Below are 17445 nucleotides of genomic sequence, written 5' to 3'. Positions count from 1 at the left end.
ATGCGTGCAGTTCTGTGTTGTGTAACTTTCTCCATTCTTCTGTAACTTCATCCTCTTACTCCAAATATTTTCCTAAGCACTTTATTTTCTGTTACTCTCTCAAAGTGGGAATCAAAGTTTTATAACCATACAGAAAAACCAATAATGTAACTGTTTTATAAATCCTAACTTTCAGCTTTTTTGAAAACAGACTGAATGACAAAAGCTTCTCAACCGAATAATAACAGACATTTTCCATATTTATTTTGCGTTTTAATTTCCTCTCGTGTATAATTTATATTTGCTGCAAGGTATTTGAATTTTTCCATCTTTACAAAGGATAAATTTCCAATTTTTATATCTCCATTTCGTACTATGTTCTGGTCACGAGACTTACTTACTTACAAATGGCTTTTAAGGAACCCCAGATTAATTGTTGCCCTCACATAAGCCCGCCATTGGTCTCTATCCTGTGCAAGATTAATCCAGTCTCTATCATCATATCCCACCTCCCTCAAGTCCATTTTAATATTATCTTCCCATCTATGTTTCGGCCTCCCTAAAGATCTTTTTCCTTCCAATCTCCCAATTAACACTCTATATGCATTTCTGGATTCGCCCATATGTGCTACATGCCCTACCCATCTCAAACATCTGGATTTAATATTCCTAATTATGTCAGGTGACGAATACAATGCATGCAGTTCTGCATTGTGTAACTGTCTCCATTCTCCTGTAACTTCATCCCTCTTAGCCCCAAATATTTTCCTAAGAACCTTATTCTCAAACACCCTTAATCTCTATTTCCTTCTCAAAGTGAGAGTCCAAGTTTTACAACCATACAGAGCAACCGGTAATGTAACTGTTTTATAATTCTAACTCTGGTCACGAGACATAATTAGTGTTTGGTCTTTCCAGGATTTACTTTCAAACCTTTCAAGTAAAATTTCCGTGTTTTCTAAAGCATCATATCTACTCTGTATATGAGGTCTTATACACTGCTACCTAATGTATCAGGAAAAAAATATAAGTTGATATTACTTATCCCAAAACTTAACAGAAATCTTGTCTTAAAGAACTCTTGTGGGAACTTCATGTGATGAAATGGTTACAACTGTCACAGAAAAAAAGTATGTTTTGCAGAATGTACAGTCTCTATTGTAATGTTCTTTTAGTGATTTTGAAGCACTTTTGAAATTCTTTCTTGGATTGTTAAAGCTATTTGACATTACCCCATTACATTATTGATATATAAATTATAAATCACTAACTCATTACTAAACACTATACATTAAATGCCATGTGACTGCAAAGACAAAACCAGACTGCAGACCATAACCTCACACTCATGACATGCTATTAAGTACCAAGCCTTGTCGAGTCATGGGCACCGGCCTGAAAGCTGCTATTTCCCATATCCAGTCCAGTACAGCTTCCACATTGTATTCCTAGTCTAATAAAAAAACAATCCATGTCTTCTTACTTGAATATACCGCTGGTTCTTATGGCTTTTCTTTGTAAATGACTGTAATGAAACAGGTCAAAAGAGGAATAATATGGTGAGAATGATCAAACATCTATATTGATCTATTTCTTCATAGAAGTTGAGTCCTAGACCATACTACTGTAAAAATATACTGACCATGCTTCGTACTCTCTGCAAAATAAGAGTTTCTTGTCCATACTTACGTTGATGTGAATGCACAAGATGAACAAGGCTAGTGCACCATACAATATTTACACAAATATATAGTTGAACAGACAAGTGCAGTACATATACAAAGTTGTGCATAACTTTATTTTTATATTTTGAATAAGATAGTTTTCTCAATTTCAAACATAGCAGCAATCATTTCTATTACCGGTACTTGTCACCTATAATTTTAGTTTTCTTATGGATTCCTTACATAATTTTGTTCAAATAAATAAAAAATATTTCTATTAATTTAGAATCATGAGATATCTCAAACATCCGATATTTATATTGACAGTATATTTTTTACATGTAATTAAATGCAATAATGTCATATGAAAGGTGTAAAATATATATATATATATATATATATATATATATATATATATATATATATATATATATATATATATATATATATATACACGCTTTCAGAAAAACTTAAGGTTTTACTCACCAATTTGTAACAATGCAATCTTGTATGGAATTTATCTAGAAATGAATGTGAAATTGCATCCATATTTCCAAATTAGTACAGAAAAGAGCAATTGTAACAGAAAATTAATGTTACATTTTTGTTAAGTTTCTTGCAATATCATTATAAAAAACGTGCATATATTATACCATATTTGTATTTTGTAGCACAAAATGAAAGGGGTACTTTATTATTTGCACAATATTAAAATAAAAAAAATGAAAATACACAAACTGCACTCAAAAGTTACATACTAAAACATTTTCTAAGCGTAAAAAAAATCACACATTTTTATAATATTGACCTGCTATTAAACTGACAAAAATCCAAACAGCATCATACACAGAATTAAAACGAGCCTGAGATCACACTTCTAGTTCCCATGGAATGTTAGTTTACTAAATTAATTTAAGTATGAATCACTTCCACAGTAGATGATTATCTCATAACTTCAACAGGGTGGACAAGCAGTTAATCAAGAAATAAAAGTAATATACAGTAAACTTATATAAATGTAACTGTAGGCTAATTATATGTTATTCACCTGCACTATAATCAGACAGCTGCAAATTAAGGTATAAAAGCAATGTACTGGTGCAACTGGTTTTCAAACAATCTGAAACTCGTCATATTCAGCTTTTTTATTTTCAGGTGTGTGCATGTTATGAAGGAATATCTTCGACTCTATTATCCTATTTAAAGAAAGTTCGACTACGGTCTTAGACCCTGCGATTTGCTTTGAACGAGACACGAATCAGGCACTGCAGATAAATGACAAGAGAGCTGGCTGAATATGTATTGTACCTGTCTTCCATACCTCAGTGAAAAATATGGCACTTCGCTTTACAACTGGGATGTTACAGGCTTACTATTTGGAGCGAGGGGTTGTTTACAAAAAATTACATGTAATATCCTTAAATCCTCTAAAACTCCCTTTTATGAGGTTCACAACATTGTGATGGAAATTCTGAAAGCCTCTCTTCAAATTCTACACTATCATTTATATGTTAACACATAAATTTTTGTTTTAATGTACAAATCGAATAAGTATTTTACTCGGTTCATTCCCCTTTATCTTTTATGTTTGTTAATTTCAGACCCCAGTGGTCAACCTCACTTGAGGCAGATGATTTTAACTATATCTCAGTAGGGTCATTCCATACAAAATTTTAAAATTTGTAACGTCAAGTTCTGGATTTTTTTTCAATATTCTAGTAAATGAATGTCATAATGATAAATAGTTAAATGGCCTAATATGAACTTCATCTCACCAATGGTTGAAAAGTAATGAAGGGTGAAATATTCGGGGAGCTGATATGTAGACTATTGTTAAAAATATTATTAAAATGACATGCTTCATTGTATCAACGTATAAATTGTGCCAATACAATGATGACTCTATATATTTAAACTCACTTCTGAGTTATTATGGATTTTTACTTCGAGCATGTATTAAAACTTACAGTAAAATAAAAAATGTTAATGGTTTTCAAATCGAATACTTTTTTTACCATGCTCTTTTTTCTATGGTGAGAAACAATTTCTTAATCTATTACAAAAATTTTATGATGCGATCTCTAATACTTTGGGAAAAATTAAATAAACCAGAATTGCAAATGTTGCCATTAAGGATCAAAGTTGCGTGCAGAGTATTACGTCACGCGCTCATACCAGACATCCACACGCGCGCTTAGTGATCGGTATGACAAATGCCAGATGTTGCGACATTTGTTCAATGGTACGCTAATAGATTTCACGTGGGAGTTTCTTTTTTTCTATTATAATCTCAGTGCAACTTTTTCCCTTCAGTTTAGAGGGTGATTTTGTTCTGTTGTGTCATTGTAACTTTTCCCTTCAGTTTAGAAGGCGATTTTGATCTATTCCATCATTGTAAGTTGTAAGTGTTCAATATGCCTAAATTAAAGACGAAAACTTGGAGTCATCTGTGGTGTTGCAACACTTTCGGACTTTAAAAACATTCGTTACAAGTCTGTATAAGAAAAGTGACAAGTAGCATGTGTAAAAAGGTCCCGCATTTAGTGGTAGGTGATGTAATTTGAGAACGCTTTTGCGATAAGATTTCAAAAATTAAAATAATTAGTGAAGTTGCTGGGACTGAAAGTGAGGTCGACAAATCAACAAGCGAAGAAGAATGCTTACAAACAGAGGCGGGAAATTCAACAAGTGAAGAAGCATATGCTCCTGAACGTAAGGAACTTTAAATGTATCTATCAGAAATGTTGACGTCATTGTTACAGAGAAATTTAGTACAAGGAATGGATGACCACTGACAGGGCCAATATGATTTTAGTGAAAAGTGACTGTGTAAATTGCATTAATAACTTCATTGGTTGGCTTAAAAAATTCACGATACTGTACACAACTTCATTGGAAAGTCCCAAGCAAATTATTTAAGTAGCTGAAAAATGAAATAAAGCCCAGTGAGTTCATTATCATTGGTGATTTTTCAGAGAATTGCAGTTTCATTATTCAGGATGCTACACAAGGTCATCACTGGAGTACTTTTCAAGCAGCAATACACCCATTCACACTATATATTACAGAAATTCAGTTGGTGGTAATTTAGAGAACCTTTGTTTTTCAGTAATTTCGGAATATTCCCTATGAAAATTTACGATTTATAAATACGTGAAGTAATTTTTTAGGAAAACCTTATCCTGCTAACACAGCTAACAAGCAAACATTCTGATGAGGGCAGATAAAAAAGTTAATTTTTTTTCTTCCACCATGTTAATAATGTCAAAATAAGTACTTATACAAATTTTGGCTACTCGACCGCAATTACGAGGCCGTCCAGAAAGTAATTTTCCCTGGGGCCATTTACAGAATAAAGCACAACTGCATGGTAAGATTTATTGGAACAGATACAGCAATTGTTGCGCTATTTGTCAACATGTCCCCAACTGGAATTGAGACATCTGTCATATCATGGGATCAATTTTTGTATCTTTGTGTCATAGAAGTCAGCCACTTGGGATCGGAACCAGCGTTTGATAGCAGTTTGCAAGTCTCTGTCGATCCCATGATATGACAAATATCTCAATTCCGGTGAGAATATGTTGAAAAACTGCTCGAAAATTGCTTTGTCTGTTCCAATAATTTTTTCCAATGAAATCGTGTTTTCTTTCTGTTAACTTACCCTGGCAAACTTATTATTTTTACGGCCCTCGTAATTGCAGTTGAGTGGCCAAAATTTGTACAAGCACTTCTTTTGAGATTATTAACATGGTGAAAGAAATTAATTAACTTTATCTGCCTCCATCAGAATGTTTTCTTGTAAGAAGTTTGTTTTCCCTTATTGTAGTGATAATTACGACTAATCTTACAAAAAGAGTCTTAGCACTTTCGAAATACTGGAAGAACTTGAGACAGTATCTTCTCAAGAAAATGTTTCAAATATTGGGTGGTTCTACAATCTCCTGAAGATGACGGTAATGAAACTGGTGACGATTCGGTTGGCGAATATTGTAACAATCTCTGTGCCATTGCCAACTTGAGGCTCCAGCTGAACTTTTTGTCAATAACGAGTTTGTAGATAGCAATGAAATTGTTCAAACACAGATTGCGAAAATGAAAACGTGGTAGAAATACAACTATCTTCCTGAGCCTCCTCTGTAGAAGCATCAGGGATAATTGGAGGGACTGATGTGACCTTATAAGAACAGTCATTAGCTAAAATTAATCCATGTTGATGGTGTCAAGTAACACCGAAACAGCTGTAAGCCACACATGCTTACATAATTAACACGAGTAAGATCGCCATTTAATCAATTATTTATATAATTAATCGTTCCAGTTCTGTAGAATTAGAGTCTATTTTTCTTGCGTTGTGGGCCAGAAATCTAAAAGATGTGTTTACTGCAAAAGCAAAACCACAAAAGCATGCAAGAGATGTGATGTAGCATTGTGTGATAAGTGTTTCATACAGTTCCATGCGTACGATGTACATCCATTTCCATTCTCTTCATTTGTAAGTCCATGAAAGCAGCACTTATTTGGCTAGTGGTTACCGGTAATATTTTGTTTGGTTTAGGCTGCTTTAGTTGTGCAAAACTTTTTTTTCATTGGTAGCAGTAGTTCCGTAAATTTATTGTTATGTATATTTTTTTTTAGTAAAAACTGAATCCTTACAGTAATAAAAAAATCCTATTATATCAAACATGTAAAAAGTTGACTAAATTATGTCCAACAACTTTAGTAAATATGCCCTATTACATAGCATCCACATGGAATTTCTGAGTAACAGAGATAGTTTATATGCATAGTAGTTTTGTACAGCTGTCAAAAAAAAAAGTGGCCGCACTCGTGAACAGCAAATATTTTCAAAGTCCACTTCGGGTCGCGGCAATGTTACACGATGCATGTGCTTGTACAAGCAGTTCCGGAACTATGAAAGTGTTCCATGTCTGCGCTTCGTAGACCAGCGGCAGAATGCTTGTTTAATGATTCAAAGGTTCTGGGTTCGGGCCTTCTTCAAGTTTTCATTTTATTTTTTAATCGTTCTTTAGGGATGTAAATGATATTCAAATTATCATTTATATTCAGTTATCGTTCTTTATGGATATCACGTTATTTATATTTTGTTATTGTTCTTTAGAGATATGAATAAAATTCAAGTCATCATTTATATTCTGTTATCGTTTTATAACGATATGAATAATAATTATTACTATTGTAGCTACAGTATATCCAATGGGGGTTAGCCCTATTTGACATATGTATGTTAGGGCTATAGTTTTATACACAAAAAAGATAAGCATAAAGAGAAATGGAAAATAAAATAAAATTAGCTTACGCGATGTAAACAAAACATAAACAATCCGTAAATTAGGCATTGCGATTGCAAAACAAATATCAGTTATCAATTTGAAACATACAAAAACATTAACAACACACATACGTAACACTTCTATAACACAAATATGCAGCTTTCCGTACCATACATCATAAATTAATATACAATAGTCACACAAATACAATCAAACTATAATTACGACATTGCGACGACATCAAGCATCCCATAACTGACTCACATACATAACAAATCAAGCATCCGTTGCAACACATACACTTCAACATAGTAACCACACTTTTAAAAGTTACAAATTTGGCTCCAAGAAGAATAAATAGGACACTGTTACTAATTACTATTCTTCTACAATTTCTTAAATACATCTGTAATAAATCTGTGAAATTCCGATATGAATAATATTCACGTTTTTAATATTGTTATCGTTCTTTAGCGATATAAATAATATTCAAGTTATCATTTATATTCTTTTCCTTCATTAGCATTATAAAATAATATTCAAGTTATTTATATTGTTATTGATCTTTCGCAATATAAATAATCTGTATTTTATGTAAGTAATTATTATAACACAAATAACCATCTTTCTTTGTAAAACAGGTTATTTTATTTAGATAATTAAATACGTATTATATAATATCTTATATTAATTAAACCGATATTTATCATTTATATTGTGTTATCGTTCTTTAGTGATACTGTATAAATAATATTCAAGTTATTTATATTGTAATCGTGCTTTAGCGATATAAATAACATAAATTTAATATTAGGTTTGGAAAAATCCAGTTGCATAACACTGCTATTAGTTTTTCTTTTTGTATTATTACATTATACTATCTTGAACCACAATAAAATGAAAAGGAGTTACGAGGAATTGAACCTGAGACGTTGACATCTAAATTCCGACGTTCGTCCGCTGAGCTACGAGGGCAAAAGTGTGGAAACATTTTCGGAAAAATTGGCCCAATCACACTCTAAGATTTTCTGATGATTCGAAGAAGCTAGTCCAGGATGCGGGGGGCAAAGGCTAATTGAGATTTCCCGATCTCTGATAGGGTCAAACATCCTGATAGAATTAATATTTAACCCTTGCCGTGACTTTCGGTGAAGTCCGGAGGGCCCAATTAGTCAAATCCACTCTCCTCATCTCCACGCTTGGGCCCCCTGGAATTTAATAAGATGCGAAAGAGATAGTGGTGTGCGGAAAGCAACGGGATGTTACCGCATTTAGGCCTATCCTTCCCAAGAAAAGCTGCAAACATGAACAAAGGAAGCTTTTAATAGAAGAAGAAGGATCTTCTGCGGACGTCTGGAAAAAGAACTAAGGAAGAGACTAGTGAAGTGGTTTGTGTGGAGTGTGGCATTGTATGGGGAAGGAACATGGACATTACGACGAAATGAAGAGATACGAATTGAAGCATTTGAAATGTGGATGTGGAGAAGAACGGTGCGTGTGAAGTGGACAGATAGAATAAGAAATAAAATTGTGTTTGAAAAAGTGAGTGAAGAAAGAATGATGCTGAAACTGATTAGAAAGATAAAAAGTAATTGGTTGGGTCTCTGGTTGAAAAGAATAATAGACGACATTAGGATATGTGGATCATATGCGGAGACTAAGAGGAAGGCAGAAAATAGGAAAGATTGGAGATTGCTGGGTTTGCAATGAAAGACCTGCCCATGGACAGAACACTTATGTATGTATGTTCAGAATGCCTGGAATATCGTGTCTAAAAACAGTTGCTATTTGCAAAGACTAGTCAATTCCATGCCCACTCGACTGCAAGATGATCGAGATAAGAGGAAGATAGACTAAATATTGAATTGTGGCTTTTTGTTTTGTTTTTTGAACGCTTAATTGTTTGAACGTTTTAAGGCCGACGCCAGTAAATTTGTTTTGTTTATGCCACGAAAGATATTTTTATTGAGAATAAAATCTTTTTTCTTTCCATTTGCAGCCACAATATCATAATGATAAAGTCATGGCATAATATAAGTATTAATGAACCTGATGTTAATTACTAAAATAATCATAAAAGAGAAAGGAGCCATTATGTATAGTTTGTCTCTCTCAAAAACAGAACAAAAAAGAACATAAAAAGCACGTGGTTGTAGTCGAACGCAGGACCTCATGAATAAGAGACCTGAACGCTACCATTATGCTAACGATAACACACAGAATACTTCAATTATAACTGTAGATATCAGGCAACGTGGTCCAACAACATGTAACATCGCCTGTCTCCGAATTGTAGCGAAGATACCCGAAGGGAACTTTGTTTCAGGAGAGCGGCCACTTTTTCTTTTGACAGCTGTACATATGTCCCTTTTGTATCTGTATACACAAAATATAAGTGTAATAATAAATTTTTTAGTTATATTAAGCAAAAGAGTCATTTTTTTATTAATTATGTCCAACAGTTTTAGTAAATAATCATTGTGATGACTTTTCAGTAATATGCAAGAAAAGGTTGCTCATATGTTCACAGGGTCGTATTCGACCCACAGTTAAATGGGCACTAATGATTATGTAAGCAGAGATTTTGCATTGTCGTTCTCTTACTATGACTAAAAGAAGCAACATTTGTGAAAATGAAGACATTTTTCAAAAATAAAAATTACAGGCATATATAGGTCAAAGGAGCAGCAATGCAATTTACGGAAGTAAGATAGGCTTAAAATATGAATGAACTCTTGTATTGCTGACATTGTTAAAGAATTACTGTACATTAAATATTATTCCCAAATTTCTTATTTCTTTAGACATCACAGAGCTTTGGAGATGGTATATTAATTTATTTACTTATTTATAAGATTTGATTACACTGTACTTGTAATGTCTTTGTTTTTTTAATAATGTCAAAGTTTTCATCTTTTGTAGCCAGTTCTTCACAACCTGCACACATTTTAGTCAAAGTTTAAAATGCACACATAAGCTTGTTCCACCCTTACAAATGGTTCCTTGTCTTACTGGCAACTAGAGGCACTTTTCCCATTCTATATCAAATGTAACACTTTCATGCCTATATTAATATTCCAACAACAAGATTGTCACACATTTCTTTTGTCCATTCAGTCCATACCATCATTTACAAATATTACACTTCACCAAGGACTTCCTTGCCTGCTCTGGATACATACGGTAACATATTTCCTATCAACTTTTCAATGCTGTACATAGTGCAAATATGGTTGATCAGTACGAGATTGTTGTATTAACAAAGTTTCAGGTTTGCAGTTCTATTCTTGATGTCTTTAGTATATTTAAAGAAGTATTAAATCTCTTGACTTCTTGAGTCTTTCTTCCTTCTCTCTTTCAGTATACCAGGGATATATAAGAAAAATAAGTTAGAAGATCATTAAAAATAAACTGAAACTTTTATTTTTAACAGTTAAGCTTTTAAATTTACTAGTATGTACAACACTAATTATATACTAAATTTGTTTTTGAAAATGTGTAGTGACTAGAATGTTCTATAAAAAAAATAACAGGAAGTAATGAGGTAATTTTTATTTACTACCCGATATATATTTTATATCAGAAAATGTATATTAATTACATACAATCAACTACTCTCCAACAGAACAAGTCTCGAAAGTTACGAAACACGTTTGTAGTGAGTATTTTACGTATGGGGAGGGGCCAACACAAGGTGAAACAAACATTTCATATTTTACATAGGGTTCCAAAAATACAGATACTGTACATATGTGGTTAATTCCGAGTGGACGACACTCACATTATAGACCACTGGGCTGAATTTGTTGTCACTCTGGGGTCAGGTCTGAAAGAAGAATGATCACTAACCAATAAACAGACATGGGACTCAACCAACTGTATTTGTTAACTGTTAAAAATGCGTGTCTTTCAGACAGAATTTGTGTTCCTTCTCAATGATCATTCAGAGTTTAAATATGTATTCTAGTCATTTGAGGAACTTGAGCATGTAAGATACTATTATTCTTTCTAAATTTAAATATTTTCCAAATGTCTGATAAATGAAATAACTTAACAGTAAAGCAAGTATTTCAACTGCTATGTCATAAGATATTTTCCCATTACTTTGGTAATAAATTTAATTCAATCGCCAGTAAATCAATTTGGAAGATGATCTCTCTTCGCTTCATTATTTAAATTCATCATCACCATCAGCACAAACATAAATAGTTTAGATTTAGGTTCATTTCAACCTGTTTCTATGTCTCAAGTTGCTTTTGATTTGACTGTAGAGTTATAAAATCATTAAATTAATCTAAGATAATATATATTAAGTTTTCCTGTTTTAACTTTAGTATAATTTTCAAATACAAGAAGCTGATATTTTTTAAGACGAAGTGTGGAAAGTACTTTTCAAAAATTAACTTCCCATCAGAAAAAAGCAAGTATTAATAGGTATATTTTCCTTGTCAGAAATAACACACATGGAAGTGAACAAATACAGTTCATAAATGTTCAGTATTTAATGAAGATTAAAATCTTGCCAGCATAGATACCTTAAGATATATATATATATAAAATAACACAGTGTCAAGAATAAATTAAAGATTCCATTCATTAGTGCAAGCAAATTACAATTCACTTCTGTATATGAAATATTACTCATGTGAACTGAATTTCCACGATAAATGAACTATCAGTACAGCGAAGATGACCAGCATTATTCACTCATATGATACAAAGAAAACATGTTAATCTTTTAATATTTCGGGTTGTAAATCTGGAGAATTCAGATGAAGTTAGCTTTACTATATTCACAAAACTGACATAAAATATATTTTCAAAAGATATATTTCCCTCTTCCTGGCACACCATTAGGCAAAAGCTGGAGCATCAATTTTTCAATGCCAGAGAACTGGTTCAAATCCCGGCAAGTTTATGTATAATTTCTGGTGGACAAAGACAGTGCTTAGTTGCAGGATACACAATCTTTCTATCCTAGTTATCATTCGTATATCCATCTCTCTTGGTGCACTGTGGGAAAAGAGAACTGCACAGTTTTGGCCCATTATGTCTTGAAAGTACAAGAGGTATCTAGTAAAAAAAGAAAATTGTAATAATTATGATGTTGCCTTGTAATCACCATACATATTTAGACTATAACCGAGGTTTGGGTCAATTATTTGTAAAAAGAATTAAATTGTAACTCATTTACAATTATGAATGAAATCTACCAGCAGTATTTATATGTAATCATTCTATTTCATGTATACATGCTTGAAAAGAATTGTACAATGCAATACACACAGGTGTTTACAGACACATAACCGATTCACTCAATCTGTTGAATTTGTCAATGTTCAATATGGGTTGACATTTAACACCATTTTGAGCATTACAATATCAGGACAATATTGTTAGATGTTTAGCCTAAGAACAATGACACAGTTTCAGAAAGTTTTTCAAGAAAGTTTTTTTCTTCTAATATATGTATTTCGTTTTTAACATCTTAGAGTATATGAAGGAAAGCACATTAAAAAATCTTTCTTCTAAACTTAAGGAGTTTCATAAATATGTGCAAGCCCATGAAGCAAGTATGTATAATCATCCACTTCTACATTGTAATATTGTAGTCATATGAGGCCTTCATGTAAATCTGGATTCACACATTTCACTGAACTTCAGAGATTAAAAAAGTATGTGGATATCATATTGTCGCCTGAATGCAAGATCTAGGTAACTTGGTTTTTCATATTTTGTGACATCGCCTATTTACTTATTTATTGCACTAAGGAATATGTCTCGTTTTCTTTTACCTATTTGTTACATTGGAAAATAGATGTCACTGGTTCGTTCAATCAGTTACCTAGATCCTGGATTACATTTTGTGCGATTTTTGCTATGCTATAAAAGAGGTAACTAAAAAACGCAAATTTCCAGTTACCTAGTTCTTGCATTCAGGCGACGATATATTCTGCCAAACTGTGTTACCTGGCCCCTGTTTGCCGAGGTTCTGAAGAATAAAGAAGCAACAGTGATTTCATTACATATTGTTACTAACAAATGCTCAACAGTAATGCAGCTCTGTTGTGTGTTGCTGACATTAACGTCAAGGTAATATAAACAGGATCAAGATAAATATTAATAAATGGAATAATAAACTGGTTCCAATTGAATTTGTAAAAGTTTCTCTTTTTGTGGGAAAAATAATTTACATTTTAAATTATCAAAGGTACATTTCACGAACATTATATCCTCTTCCATCACTGTAGTGAAAAAGGTGAGAATAGATTCGAAACTTTAATTATCCAACTCCACGTTACAGTCCTACCATTATAGACACGTGTAATTCTGAACACCAGCCCTACAGTCCTGTAGAGTAAGGTCCTCAAGGGACATGGAGTCTTTCGGAAGAAATAACAACGGTTTTATTTGCGATATTCGGAATCACACATATTATCTACTTGAAATACTAGGTGTGTCACAAGCTACACAGTTAGACCCACAATCAGTCGTTAATGAAAACTTCAGAATTTAATATGCCAAACATAAACTGAAACCATTTTTCTAATTTTTTTATAATTCTAACATTGGAGAAGGTCAGATCGCCGTCATCATCTCATTGCATAGACCAGCCTCCTATGGTGCACCCTGGGCAATGACTCTATCGGTAAACTGGCTTCATGTGGGTGAAAGACGAACAGTCATGTACCCGCCATTAGACAGTAAAACATAGTGAATGCCATTTTTACAGGTGCCTTCTACTCAGACATATAATATTTTCACTGTCAAGGCTTTTACTGGCTAGATCTGAAGGTACAAGCAACTAGCCCAGCAGCGGACCATCAGATCTGTGCCCCGTAAGATATGCAAATTGAACCCTAATTCCTTCTCAGCCTCGGTAATTCATTTCTCTCCTTGCATTCCTACCTCTCTCTTTTGTATTTCTCTCCCTTTCTCTCCCCCACTATTCACAATTTTGAACCTTCTTGCAGGATAATTTATTTGCACTTGCAGTCCAGTGTTGTCAAATCAACATGAATACTGTAGCACTGAGTGATAAAAAAAAATATTATTAAGCAAGTACTAGCATTTTTCGATGAAGAGAAACAAACAGGTCAATATCTGTTTCCTCCAAATCAGATGATATAAGGTCACAACATTTAATGAGGAACTGACTGGATTGAAGCCAAACAATGAACCTCGTGTTGTCTTGTAGGTAATGTGAGAGTTATCCTAGGGCTAATGCAGGGCTACATTATTATATTTACAGCACGTTTATCTAGAAATCGTAACTACATAACAGTAACAACGACGTTTCATAAAAAAAGGCGAGTCTTTAAAAGCAAACAGTGGCACTCCCACAAAGGAGAGGGGCTAAAGGGACTCAAGTGCAACCAATGAAAAAAAAAAAAAAAAAATGGAGAAAAAGGAAGAAAAGAAAGAAACGAAGAAGAGGACAGATTTATATTACACTGACGTGTATGTATCTATTATACTGGGAAGTGTGTGATTTACAAAACATTTTATTCCAAATTGCATCCACGTGAATAGATTTTTACAATACACTTTTATTTAAAAAAGCACAAAATGTCGATAATGTTCGAAAATTGGTAAATTCTATTTTGAGTGTATTTAATAGCCCACCCATTTCTACCAGGGAATCACTTTCTGTAATTCTCAGTTCATCCACACTTTCAATAAGAAATCAGTTTTACAGCTTCAATGTTGCCTTATATCACTGATTACGGATAGCCTCCCCCCCCCCCAAACTATATATCTTTGTGACCCACAGGAAACAAACAAATAACAGTAAATGTGAACTCACCACACTTGTTGTGGGGCAGAGGCGGCATACCAGGCCAGACAGAGGCTGTAAAGAGAAGAAATAACATTTCGATTAAAGTAACATTAAATAGAAGGGATGCAGGCATTCAATATAATATATGATATGTCGTGTTTTAGGTTTTTGCCAGCTGCTATTGAAGCATTAGACATATCTGGTGCAGAACTGTGTATTCAACACTGAGTAGATGTATTGCTCATAAACTGAATCAGGCTGAAGATGGAATTCAGACAAAAAAGACCTCTCAGCACATAAACAAACAAATAAATTACAAATTTACAATCTGTACCAAATCAGCACAAGTTTAGATATATAACACCAATTTGTATAACAAATCAATACAAAATACAAACTACATAACAATGTGAGTTATTTCCCTGCGTCACACTGCCACGTGTGCTAAGTAGCACATCCTAACACTACTTAAAGCTGAATATAAATTAAGACATTAATAACAATCCATGGCCAAGGTCAACCAACAAACTATTGTCGTCACGTGCACAAGCCTGGGCAGAGGTGATCGATCATCCAACAGATACAGGAGTAACGTGGTGAGCAAGATCTTCCCTCGAGTAAATGAAGACATTAAGTAATACTAATATACAGGGTGTTTAAAAAATACGGGGCATAATTTCAGGTATGTATTTCCCACATGTAGACAATCAAAATAGTTCATTACAGCATGTGTCCGGAAATGCTTCATTTCCGAGTTATGCCCTTCACAACATTGAAATTCACCAGAACGTTTTTATTTCTGCAGGTCGTTGTCATTACAGAAGATGTTCAAAATGTCCACCTCCTGCTTGAATACAGACCTCACATCGATGTCTCATTGACCAGCGAACACGATCCCAAACTCCAGGAGTATTGCGTATGTCCTCAGAACATGCCACAATTCGATTCCGAAGGGATTCCAAATCAGGCACCGGAGACAAATAAACCAATGATTTTAAATGGCCCCACAAGTAGAAATCGAGAGGGTTCAGATCAGGTGAGCGTGGAGGCCAAGCAATTGGGCCACCTCTACCTATCCATCGATCAGGAAACCTTCGATCCAAGTACCAGCGAGCCGTACGACTGAAGTGTGCAGGAGCGCCATCATGCAAGAAGTGAATGCGTTGACGATTGATCAGTGGAGTGTCTTCTAAAACATGAGGTATGGTGTTTCCCAGGAAGTTTGTGTACGCCTGCCTCGTAAGTCTGTTTACAAGTACATGGGGTCCAACTAATCAATCACAAATGATACTGGCCCACATGTTGAGGGAGAACCGCACCTGGTGATGAGATGGAACAGTTGCACGTGGGTTTTCATACGCCCATACATGCTGATTGTGGAAATTTGTTATGCCATCTCGTGTGATCAGTGCTTCATCTGTAAATAATACTAAGGCAGGAAAGTTCGGATTTACACCACACTGCTGCAAGAACCACTGACAGAACCTAACTCGTGCAGGGTAATCTGCTGGTGACAGGGCCTGTACACGTTGCAAATGATAAGGATACAATTGATACTCTTTCAACAGTCTCCAGACAATCGTATGAGGAACATTGACTTGCAACACTACCCTTCGTGTGCTGATAGAAGGAGTCATGTTCACAGCCTCCAGAATCTCCTCCTGTACTTCTGGAGTTGTAGATCTTGGTCGTACCCTTCCCAAACCAGGAGAGTTAAATTTTCCATACTCGCACAGACGGTAATGGAGACGTACAAATGTCTTCCGATCTGGACATTGTCACTGTGGGTACCTCTCCTGGTACAAACGACGAGCCAGCGCAGCATTGCCGTCCGCCTTACCGTACATGAAGTGTATCTCTGTCAGCTCTTGATTTGAATACATGTCGCACAGTCTAACGCCTACACAACACTGAATGTAACCTTCGCCTCGGAATGAACTGTCAGAGTGCCCTCTTAACGTCTCCTTTGACGGCAACGACCTGCGGAAAGAAAAACGTTCTGGTGAATTTCAATGTTGTGAAGGCCATAACTCGGAAATAAAGCATTTCCGGACACATGTTGTAATGAACTATTTTGATTGTCTACATGTGGGAAATACATATCTGAAATTATGCCCCGTATTTTTGAAACACCCTGTATAAAAGGAGTAATAGTGAAAACATGAAATAATTTTGTTGCTGACCCAATGCAATACAGAAAATATGTTATTGTCTATTTATGGCTGAGTTATATAATGTGAACAAAATTTGGATAAGCTTCGATAATACAAATGAATTACAAATTTCGCGAGTTTGATTTCCAATCATCTCAGAATTCAACATTAACATCATAGCCTACGAAAATATTACCACATTTCCAAACTATGCGTGAGTTGTACCAACTCTGAAAGCCATTCCTTGACACCTACCTGTATTGTGTTGTTACATACTTTCTTGAACATTGCCTACCCCATTTCATTAAGTTTTCACTGTAATTTAGAATCTCCATAATATTAATAACATTATTTCATACACTTCTCTGATTTCATTTCCTCCATAATCATCTTTGTTTCTGAAGTTTTCTCAATCTTATCGTGGTTGTTGTATTTATGTACAGTTTCCCTGAAAAAGGATGAGACGATTGAATATTCCTAAGTCTCAGATGTAAGACATTGCGCATGATCGGAGACCAGAGCACTGATACACAAGATAACGAATATTGAGTTACTTAAATTCAGACTATTTGGTT

Source organism: Periplaneta americana, unplaced genomic scaffold (genome assembly GCF_040183065.1).
Source record: "Periplaneta americana isolate PAMFEO1 unplaced genomic scaffold, P.americana_PAMFEO1_priV1 scaffold_22, whole genome shotgun sequence".
NCBI classification, from domain to species: Eukaryota; Metazoa; Arthropoda; class Insecta; order Blattodea; family Blattidae; genus Periplaneta; species Periplaneta americana.
Note: the sequence above shows the minus strand (reverse complement) of the source record.